The sequence below is a fragment of the Canis lupus genome, chromosome 6 (assembly GCF_011100685.1).
Source record: "Canis lupus familiaris isolate Mischka breed German Shepherd chromosome 6, alternate assembly UU_Cfam_GSD_1.0, whole genome shotgun sequence".
Taxonomy (NCBI): Eukaryota; Metazoa; Chordata; class Mammalia; order Carnivora; family Canidae; genus Canis; species Canis lupus.
This window is the reverse complement of record NC_049227.1, coordinates 76,493,839-76,506,157: the sequence shown is the minus strand read 5'-3', so window position 1 is coordinate 76,506,157 and position 12,319 is coordinate 76,493,839. Positions and strand designations below refer to the sequence as shown.

General features: G+C 36.5%; 1 protein-coding gene across 8 annotated transcripts in view; it reads left to right on the top strand.

Moving 5' to 3' along the window:
* LRRC7 (leucine rich repeat containing 7) overlaps positions 1–12,319 on the top strand; it is a 492,235-nt gene that overhangs the window by 106,763 nt on the left and 373,153 nt on the right. The gene's annotated exons all lie outside the window — the stretch shown is intronic.

The following is a 12,319-nucleotide window of genomic DNA, read 5'->3' as shown; positions in this document are numbered from 1 at the left end:
AAACTTTTGAAATGTGTTTAAAATCATTATGTTCCACTTTCATTTAACGAGACTCTTTCAATATTTTTTTTGACCTGAGGACTCTTTGAAAACCACTGCATTAGACTAAAGAATAAATGTCTAATGGTAAACAAAAAACCATAAGTCAAAAAGGAACATTTGATTAATCAAATTTAGAAAAGCATTTTGAAAGATGGAAGCTATTTATCTTACTATAAAGTCATTTTACTCCATCAGCAAATTAGTCAATATTGGAATATGTGATCGTCTATGAGGACTTTATTTTAATATTTCTGGTCTGTAGCATTGTTGGAGACACTTGACACAGTATTTGCATTTTAAGTTTATAAGATGACCAATAATACTAACTTTCCTCCTGCAATGTGCACATAATTATTTTCAAGGAACTGAATCGCATTCTATCATGGCAAAAATGTATGTGAATTTTGTCCTTTTAGAGAAACTTACATTTTGTAAGGATAGAGCTAATGCAGTGGTTTTTTGTCATATATAGCTTAATAGACTTTTAGGATTATATTGGCATTTTAAATTACTTTGAAGTACACTGTTCTGAGTAAAGAGCAAGTGCATGAAAGTTGGGCCAACTCATGGCAAGTAGAGTGTTTTCATTCTATTTTGTTTTTATTATAAAGTTTAGACAACCTGATTGGTTATCATCTGTGTCATTCAGTATAGTGTTAATTTTTTTTTCTTTTTTTTAATGTTGGTTTTCTTTTAATTAATGGATTTACTGCTTCTAACACTATAAACAATTCCCAGTTAAAACTAAAATTTGAAAATGAAGATGGAGTTCTGGGCAACATAAAACTAAAACTATAGGATACAGATTCGTGCACAAAAGTTCTGCTTTTTGGTTGGGTTCGTAGGGAAGCTCTGTGGTTTCTCCTCTATGCTGGTTTAATGCAATTAACTTAGTCTCTGGTATATTTCTTCAGAATTTATTTTAAAATTTATAAGGGATTTTGGTGAATAAATCTATCATTGATTCTCTCAGAACTGATATTTAGTATGTATATATATAGTGATTTTGCAAAATTCTGAGTTAGTCTAGGATGGAGGTTGACCACTGGGTCCATTGACAAATCCAGCCTGACACCTGTTTCTGTAAATAAAATTTTGTTGAAACACACTCATCTCTTATTTTATTAGGTATTGTGTATATCTGCTTTCACACTACGGAGGAAAAGTTGAGTAGTTATGACAGAGACTATATGGCCCACAAGGCCAAAAGTATTTATCTGATTCTTTACAGGAAAGGGTTTTAAACCGAGTTCTGGGTCATTGGTTCTCAAAGTGTGGTCTTCAGACTAGCCACAGTAGCAGCATCTGGGAACTTGTTAGAAATGCAAATTTTAAGAGCTGCCACCCACATCTACTGAATCAAAACCTCTGAGAGTTGGGTGCAGGAATCTGTGTGTTTAGAAGAACCCTGCAGGCGTTCTGATGCAAGCTCAAATTTGAAAACCTCTAGCCTAAGGCAAATGACTGACTGCAGATAATGGTAAATCATCATGGAGACAAAAGACTAATAAGGGTCCGCATACGTCAGAGTTAAGCCTTACCACTGTTTCATGTCAGGTACATAAAATGACTGATGCTTGTATTATAATAAACAAGTTGTCATCAACTGGAGGGTGGCAGGGCAAGTTTTCAAATATCCTTACAGGAAGTCAGTTGGGTTGACTAAGCTATTGAACATGGAAAGACATAATGAGAAATAAGAAACTTGTAAAATGTTATTCTCTTCCAGAGAGGTCTTCATTATCCCTTGTTAGTATAATGAGCAGTTCCTCTTGCCTTGTTACAGACCAGTGTTAATTCCCTAAGTAAGAAGCTTCTTTTTCGGAATGAAAGCTGCGTATCACGTTAGTTAATTAAGACATTAGCTTCAGAGTCACACAGAAGGGTTTATTCTCTAATGTGACACTTAATGTGACCAGCTGCAGGAACCTGGGTATTGCTTTTTTAATCCAAGACTCCATTTACTTATCTGAAAAATGAGGATAATGATAGAGTCTACCTTATAGGGTTGCGTTGAGAATGAAAGTTAAATATTTATAGAGGCATACCTTGGAGATATTCCAGACAATGGAATTGCCATGAAGCAAATAGCACCATAAAATTAGTCAAATGATTTTTTTTTTTTGTTTCCTAGTGCATATGACCACTAGAAAGTGTAGTCAGTCGACAATGTTATGTTTAACAAAGTGATGTACATACCCTAGTAAAAAAAAAAATCCTTTATGGCTAAAAAATGCAAACTGTCACCTCAGCTTTCAGTGAATTGTTATCTTTTTGCTGGTGGATGATCTGGCCTCGGTGTTGATGCCTGCTGACTGGTCAGAGGGGTGGTGGCTGAAGGTTGGGGCGGCCACGGCAATTTCTTAAAATAAGGCAACACGAAATGTTGCCACATTAATTGACTTTTCTTTTCACGAACGGTTTCTCTGTAGCATATGATGCTGTTTGCTAGCATTTTACCCACAGTAGAACTCTTTCCCAAATTGCAGTCAGTCCTCTCAAACCCTGCTGCTGCTTTATCAACTAACTTTATGTGATATTCTCAATGCTCCATTGTCATTTTAACCATCTCCACAGCGTCCTCACCAGGAGTAGATTCCATCTCAGAAAGCCACTCTCCTGGCTCATCCGTAAGAAGCAACTTCTTATCTGTTAAGGTGTGATCATGAGATTGCAGCAATTCAGCACATCTTCAAGTGCCATTTCTTTTTTTTTTTTTTTTTTAATTTTTTTTTTTCAAGTGCCATTTCTAATTCTAGGGCTCTTGCTGCTCCCACCACATCTGCAGTTACTTCCTTCATTGAAGTCTTGGAGCCCTCAAAATCATCCATGAGGGCTCAAATGAACTGCTTCCAAACTCCCGTTAAAGGTGACACTTTGACCTCTTCCCTTGAATCACAAATGTTCTTAGTGGCATCTAGAATGTTGAAACGTCTCCAGAGGTTTTCAATGGACTTCGCCCACATCCATTAGAGAAATCACTACCTATGGCAGCTATAATCTTACAAAACGTATTTTCTAAGTAATAAAACTTAAAAAGCTAAATGATTCTGCAATCCATGGACTACAGCATGAATGTTGTGTTAGCGGACATTGAGACAACATGAATCTCGTTGTACATCTTCATCAGAGCTCTTCGGTGACCAGGTGCATGGTCAATGAGCAGTCATATTTTGAAAGGAATTTTTTTCTAAGCAGTAGTTCTCAACAGTGGGCTTAAAATACCCAGTAAACGGTGCTATAAATGGATATGCTGTCACCAGGCTTTGTTCCATTTATAGAGCATAGGCAGAGTAGATTTAGCATAATTCTTAAGGGCTCTAGGATTTTTGGGACGGTCATTGAGCATTGATATGAACTTAAAGTCACCAGCTGCATTAGTCCCTAACGAGAGTTAACTGTCCTTTGAAGCTTTGAAGCCTGGCATTGACTTCCCCCTCTAGCTAGGAAAGTCCTAGATGGCATCTTCTTCCAATAGGAGGCTATTTCAGGGGCTCCTGGGTGGCTCATTTGGTTGAGCATCTGACTCCTGATTTCAGCTCAGGTCATGATCTCGGGGTCCTGAGATGGAGCCCTGTATTGGCCTCTGCACTCAGCATGGAGTCTGCTTGTCCCTCTCCCTCTGTTCCTTCCCCTACGCTCGCTCTCTCAAATAAATAACATCTTTAAAAAAAATAAAAGAAGGCTGTTTCATCCACATTAAAAGTCTGTTGTTTAGTGCAGCCACCTTCATGAATTATCTTACCTAGATCCTCTGGGTACCTTGCTATGGTTCCACATCAGCACTTGTTGCTTCACCTTGCACTTGTATGTTATGAAGACAGCTTCTTGCCTTAAGCCTCACGTACCAACCTCTGGTAGCTTCAGACTTTTCTTCTGCAGCTTCCTCACCTCTCTGAGCCTTTACAGAATTGAAGAGAGTTAGGGCCTTGCTCTGGATTAGGCTTTGGCTTAAAGGAATGTTGGTGCTGATTTGATCTAGCCAGACCATGAAAACTTTACCCATATCAGCAATAAGGGTATTTCTCTCTCTCTCTTTTTTTTTAGAGAGAGATTTATTATCATTTTTTAAAATATTTTATTTATTTATTCATGAAAGACACAGAGAGAGAGAGAGAGAGAGAGAGAGAGAGAAGCAGAGAGACACAGGCAGAGGGAGAAGCAGGCTCCATGCAGGGAGCCCGACGCGGGACTTGACCCCGGGGTCTCCAGGATCAGGCCCTGGGCTGAAGGCGGCGCTAAACCGCTGAGCCACCCGGGCTGCCCTCTCTTTCTTATCATTCATGTGTTCACTGGAATAGCACTTTTAATTTCCTTCAAGAACTTTTCCTTTACATTTACAACCTACCTAACCACTTGGCACCAGAGGCCTAGCTTTCAGCCTGTCTTGGCTTTTGACATACCTTCTTCATTGAGCTTAACTATTTCTAGCTTTTGCCTTAAAATGAGAGCCATATGACTCTTCTTTTCACTTAAACACTCACAGGCCATGATAGGGTTATTAACTGACCTACTTTCGATATTGTTGTGTCTCGGGGAATAGGGAGGCCTGAGAAGAGGGTGAGAGATGGTGGTTGGTGGAACAGTCAAAACACATACACTTATGGATTAAATTTGCTATCCTACATGGACACAATTTGTGGCTCCCCAAAACAATCCCAATAGCAACAGGAGACAGCACTGGTCTCAGACAACCAGGACAGATATATAGTAATGAAAAAGTTTGAAATTTCGCAAGAATTACCAAAATGTGACAGAAAGACATAAAGTGACGTAAAGTGAAAATGCTGTTTGAAAGATGACACAGATAGACCAGCTCCATATTAACCTTTAATTTGTAAAAACTCAATTATCTGTGAAGCACAATACTGTGAAGTGCAATAAAACGAGGTACACCTGTAGTCATTACTTGATATAGAACCTTGGACATAGCAGGTTTTCTTTTCTTTCCTCCCTCTTCCTTTTCACTTGTTCTCCTTATTCCAAACTAAGAATCTTGTGTGAGGATAATGAGCATGTTTCTGATCACAGAAATAGAAATTAATAGAAAGTACTACCACTATTTTTAAAAAACAATACTGCGTAGCAAGCAACAGGTTGTACAAAAATGACATAAATCTGAAATTCTTGCAGCAGTGTTAGGTAGTAATCCAATGGTAGGTAGTAATTTTCTCACACAATGGCATAGCTCTTTCTCTGTTATTCTACAAATTCCATATGGGATCTTGACCAAGACTTGCTGGGTCAATTGCCATGGAAAGCTGCCACCTTAGAAAACCATCATAGAAAGCCAAATGGTACAGGCTTCTCTTTACCGAGAATTGGAAGGAATAGTAGAGCTTGACTCCTTTAGATGCAAGGAGAGGCCTGTTTCATTGGGACATATCACATACAGAAAATTTTGCTAGGTAGCATAATTCATACTGCTTTCTTTTACAATTTTTTATACTTTTCTGCAGTATTTTCAATGTGAAGATCAACCTTAGGTCGCCAGACATAACTCTTAACCAATTATGTCATGTGAATTATATCTTGCTCTTCTACGCCGAGCATAGTCAAGCAAACTTTCAGTAAAAATAAATTGCTTCCTACAAGACAGACTTTGAAACATGCTCAAGTTCTGTCCCATTAAGCAAACAAATATATAAATTCTGTCCTCCAGATCACAGCCCCATTCAGCTACAGCAGTACATTCTTGTTTTACTCCTAGGTAAGCCTCTGTAAGAGTCCTCTATACTCATTCCATCTATTTATCTCCCATTCACTCCTCCAAACCCATGCAATCTGGATCCTCCCCAGCCACTCCACTGAAACAGCTTTCATTCAGACCACCAATAATCGCTTGTGTTGCTATTATTTGTTTTCTATTGCCATGTAACAAATTCTGCAAACTTATTGGCTAAGACAGCACTCGTTTATTACCTTGCAGTTTCTATGGGTTGGTAGTCCAGGGTGGGTTTAGCCAGCTTCTCCGCTTCAGGATCTTACCAGGTAGAAGTCTCATCATGAGCTCAATTGAGGAAGCATCAGTTTCTGAGCTTACTCAGGCTGTAGGAAGAATTTGTTTCCTTACGGTTGTATAACCAAAAGCCCTGCTTTTTGCTGACTTCTAGCTAGAGGCCACTTTTTGTGTTAGAGGCCTCCTACAGTTCCTTGCTATATGTTCATTCTCAATATGGCTGCTCACTTCATTGAGCCAACAAGGAGACTCTGTCCTCAGGGAAGGCGCTGTCCATCTTTTAAGGGACAGAAATAAAAGAAAATCTACTTTTGTTTAATTCACAGTTAATTGATTTGGGGCCCTACCTGCACCATTACCTTATCCATATTCTGTTTCCTAAAAGCAAGTCATAGATCCTACCCACATCTGAAGGGTATTATGCAGGACTTGAGCATTTGGGGGTATGATGATCATGGGACCATCTTAGAATTCTGCTTACTACTTGTTAAATCCACTAGGAAGTTTTTGTAATGCTCTTTTTAATTTAAGTTCCTAGCAAGAATCAATACTGTTGATTATTTCTTTCTTTTAAAAATCTTCTAATTTTTTGGCTATCATAATATAATACTCTTCTGATCTTTCTCCATCTCTCTGGTTATGCTTTTATATGTACAACTTGCTCTTTCCAGCCATTACATATTAAAATTTCTGAATACTATTTGAAGTCTTCTTCCAAATATACTTATCCATGAACAACCTCATTACACCCACAGCATCAGTTATTCCTATAATTAGATATCTCACAAATTGATACCTCTAACCCACACCTCTCTCCATATATCCAAACATCTGCTTGATACAGCCCCAAACCGGAGCTTCTTCCACTGTTTTTTTCTTTTTTTCTTTTTTGGTCTAAATGTTATATGTTATTAACTATCCAAGTTGAAAAAGACACAAACCTAGGAGTGATTTTTCATATCTTCTTCTCCTTTTCCTTTTATGTCCACCATAATCTCAAGGCTACTTAATTTTACCTTCTGAATATGTTTTGAATCTATTCCCAAATCATCTTCTCTGCAAAGATTTTAAGACTCCCAAATACTCCTATAAGTTGTTTTCCTACATGGTGTTCTGAAACCTTTCATTTTAAAATGATTCCATGGCTTTTCACTGTTCATTTAAGAAAGACAAAAGCCTCACTGTAGTTTATAGGACCTTGCAGAGTCTAACTTGTATCCATTCCTTCAGCTTCATCACATACTCTATTCCCTTACTCTCTTTATTCCAACCACATGGGCTTTCTTTTATTTCCTGAATGTATTCAGTAATAGGTAAACAAAATATGTATATTTTTAAATGATATGGAATCACAGAATAACAACAATGTAAAAAATTACCCTGGAAAGGAAGATTATTCTTTTGGAAAATATTGAATGTAGAAACCAGAAAAATTTAGATAGCTGTATGAAATTTTTAATAATCACAAGAAGATGAATATCTATGAAATAGATGCAAAGTAAACAATAAGGAAAAAACAGCATTTTTCTTTCAAAAAGCAAAAGGAAGAAATAAAAATGAACATTGATGAAGAAAGGTATTAAAGAAACTTAAAAGCAGACAAAATCTTCACTGGGATCAGTAAAAGAAGAATTGACATTGTAAAAATATAAGATATTGGAAGAACAAATATAGAACATCCATGAATACAAAGGAAATATGACTAAAACAAAAAAAAAGATGAAGGAGAATAATGGCAAATGTATAGAAATAAAAAATGGAAGTCCCTCCTAAGAATGAAAAGTTGTTCTAAGAAAGAAATCTAAATGATTGAAAGGAAAAATAATCAAAGCCTTAATTGGTTATACTTTTCAAGATAGTAAAAACATGTGACCACATATTAAAATGTCTTACAGTGTACTATACAATCATTTAAATGAGATCTGCATCTAGACACATCCAGAGAAAAATTTTAAATTATATCATCAGCTCTTTAAAGAGCAAGATACCTGTCTTATTTACCATTATATCAACAACACACAGTATAGTGCCTAGAACTTGGGAGATATTTAACACATATTTCAGAAAAGTGAAGAAAATAATTACTTAACTTTTAAAATAAAAGTGCACATAGGAATCTGGCTGAAAGAAAGAAAGAGAGGGGGAAGAGAAGAGAAATAAATAGAGAAACACAAAGAAAGAGAAAGAGAACTAACTGAAAGATGTGAGGAAGGAGGAAATGAAGGGAGAGAGGAAGGAAGAACGGAAGAACAATTTTTTTATTTTAAAACAGATGTCACGAACTCATGGACTCATTTTTTTTCCTGTTCTTTCTTTCTAAATGCAACTGAATACCCTGAAAATTATTCAATGGACCATGGCGAAAGGATTATGAGGGCTTAAAAGAAGGCAAACTGGCTGGGACTTCAGTAATTGAGGATAGACAGTATCTTTTTTTTTTTTTTTTTTTTTTAAGATTTTATTTATTTATTTATGAGAGACACAGAGGCAGAGACACAGGCAGAGGGAGAAGCAGGCTCCATGCAGGGAGCCCGACGTGGGACTCAATCCTGGGTCTCCAGGATCACACCCTGGGCTGAAGGAGGCGCTAAACTGATGAGCCACCTGGGCTGCCCGGATAGACAGTCTCTTTTGAGTATTTCTTTTTATCCATATATCCCTAGACTGAGCACCAGAGAAAACTGTAAACTGGCACTGTCAAAAAACATTCATCATCATCATCATCAAGAAAAGCCTGCTCTCCTAATCCACAGGAGTGGGACAGGAGAAGCCTAAGTAGATATCTTGGAGAAAGCCCTAACCTTTATTCTAAACTCCCAGTTTACAGGCAGTTTAATCCACCTACAGTAGCAGATCGATGAGGCCCCGCCACCCAGTCCTACTTTCTCTAGCACACAGACCTATCTAGTGGTAACAACGGTGGCTTTGAAACCCTGTGACCTTCCACTCAGTGGCATAAGGAGACCCAGACCCAGTAGTTTCTGTGCCTTCCCAGTAAGTAACTCAGTAACATTAGGGAGCCCAGAAAGGCACTTCCACTCTGACAGATGTCACTAGTAGGATTTGAGCAATAGCCCAGCGGTGCCAGAAGAATAAAGCAGACCAGAGTAGCATTAACATTACAAGGAATTAGGAAACTGTCATTGTAACTGAAGCCCATAAAAGTAAGCCAGACTCTACATGCTAAATCTAAACAGGATAAGTGCCTGGTAAAAGTAGAAGATTCTTGGGGCACCTGGGTGGCTCAGTGGTTGAACATTTGCCTTCAGCTCAGGGTGTGATCCTGGGGTCCTGGGATCAAGTCCCGCATCAGGCTCCCCGCACTGAGCCTGCTTCTCCCTCTGCCTATGTCTGCCATTCTCTCTCCATCTCTCTCTCTGCCTCTCTCATGAATAAATAAATAAAATCTTAAAAAAAAAAAGTAGAAGATTCTTACAGGTTCAAGAGTCTCCTAGAATAATAACCAAAATGTCCAAGATACAATCGATAATTATATATACCAATGGTATTATTATGTATTTGTAAGATAAAAAGATGGTATTATACCGCTCTGTCAAGAGCCAGGAAAACAACAATCAATGAGAAATGACAATTATCTGACACCATTACTACAATGAATCAGATGTTGGAATAATCTGACAAGGAATTGAAGCAGGCATTACAAAAATGCTTCAATAAACAATTACATAATCTCTTGACACAAATGAAAAAAATAGAAAATCTCAGCAAAGAAAAGTTATTAAAAAACAGAAATTATCTAACTGAAGAATTTAATGACCAAAATAAAAATCTTGCTGAATAGACTTAATAGTAGAGTGAAAATGGCAGAGAATAGAGTAAGTGAGCTGGAAAACAAATGATTCAAATTTACTCAATCTGAACAACAAAGAGAATAATGGATGACAAAAATGAACAGAACTTCAAGAATTTATGCAAAACTAACCAAAAAAATCTAATATTTTTATCATTAGAGTCTCAGAAAAGAAATAGAGCATTTGAAAAAAAGTATTTGAAGATGTATTGGTTGTAAACTTTCCCAAATTGGTAAAAGACATAAATTTAGACATCCAAGAGGCAACATGACCTCCAAATATGATAAACCCTAAAATATCTCCACCAAGATATGTCATAATTAAACTTCTGAAAACTAAGGATAGAGAAGAAAATCTTATAAAGAGCCAGAGAGAAATAAAACCTTGCCCTTTTACCTATAAAGGAACAAAAATTCAAATAATGGTGAAAGAAAAACAATAGAATGGATAAAAATAGAAGCATAATAAAATTTTTTATCTCATATTTTATAGTTGAAGCAAAAATTAACACTTGATAAGGTGCACAATGTATGTAGAAGAAATAAGTAAGTTAAGTATACAAAGTGGGGAGAGTAAAGGGACCTAAATTAATAAGGTTTCTCTACTTCACTTTAAGTGGTAATGACATTGAATCCAATAGATAGGTATGTTTTAATATCCATAGCAACTGCTAAGAAAATTATACAAAATTATATACTCAAAAATTAGAAAAAAATAAAAAATTATGAATCATAAATAAATAAAAATTGAGCTTAAAAAAATCTGAATAACCCGCAGAAAGGAAAGAAAAAAGAAACAGAGGAATGAGAAACCAAGGGAATAAACAGCAAATAACAAAATGGCAGACTTAAGCCTTAAAATATCAGTAATTGCATTAATTAAAAAGGGTATAAATGCTTCAATTAAAAGGCAGAATTTGTCAGATTAAAGACAAGGATAAAGGATAAAAGGCAAGACATCACGTGTAGTCTATAAAAAAAATCTCTTTAAATTAAAGACACAGAAATATTAAATATGAAAGGATAAAAAAGGAGCTATCTCACAGTGTTTAAATGAAAGCTAGAGTGACTATATTTATATCAGGAAAATTAAGTTCAAAGTTAAACATAATAAAGTCATTCCGTAATGATAAAGGGGCCAGTTCATCAGGAGACTATACTAATCAATCCTTTTTATTTATTTATTATTTATTTATTTATTTATTTATTTATTTATTTATTTATAAAGATTTTTATTTATTCACGGGAGACACACAGAGAGAGGCAGAGACACAGGTAGAGGGAGAAGCAGGCTGTCTGCGGGGACCCCGATGTGGGATTCAATCCAGGACCCCAGGATCATGCCCTGAGCGAAAGGCTTCTCAACCACTGAGCCTCCCAGGCATCCCAATCCTCAATTTATTTTTTACAAATGTATATTTTCTTAGATTTTCCCTATAACTTTAAGCTGTATATACTTCTCCTTTAGCTTAGCTTTGTTATAATTTTTTTTAACAATTTAATTTTCAATAGCTAAGAAATTCCTGGTTAGCATAGTTAGGGTTGTGACCTGCCTTTAAAACAACCACCATTGTGGGAGGCCTGGGTCGCTCAGCTGGCTAAGGGTCTGCCTTTGGCTCGGGAGCTGCTCCGGGGTCATGGGCTGGAGCCCCACCGTGGGCTCCCTGCTGCTCCGTGAGGGGAATCTGCTTCTCCCTCTTCTCTCTGCTGGTGCTCTCTCACTATTTCTCTCTCTCTCAAATAGATAGATTAAATCCTCTTAAAAAAAAACACTTATTTGTATATAGAGAAATGTTTATGAAGGTGTCATGTTTCCTCAGAATGAAACTGAGTCAATATTATGGAAACTAAAATTCCAGAAAGCCTATCTGTTGGGTTTCTGAATAATAAGAAAAATTCATTGAAAGTGTTCTTTTTTTATTTGACTTTCTTATAGGCTTATTAGGAATTAATGAACTTCTATCCTTACGGCAAGGGTATTATACTTTCTATTGGAGACAATATATTTGATATTATCAGGAGGTAACAGTTAAAATTATTATTGTTTTCAAATAACTGCTACCTTTCCAAATGTCAAAGTATGCTTCTATTAACCAGTTTGGTTGAAAATCATGGTGATTCGTCAAGTTCTTGCCTTCATGTCTGTCGAAAGTTCTTGAACATGATTTAACCCTCCTCTGATGGTTCAAGGACAGCTTTATAAACACCCATTACTGTAAAGTATGGTAATAGAACTTGATTTGTGCTTTCTACATATCAAGTTGTCAGCTGTCACTTTTGCTGTGGTTACTCTTGCTTTTTTTTTTTTACTTTTTTTTTTTTACTCTTGCTTTTAAGCTAAGCTTTCTTCTGACGTCTTGTTTCCTGTTTTAGTTTCCTCCTTCAGAAAGGCGATAAACCACCCTTGTTAAAATTAAAAAATAAATCGGTGTTCATGAATCAAAGATTGAAAACTAATCAATCCTTGGATGATGCATGGTAAACAAGTTAGAGAAATACGGGACATT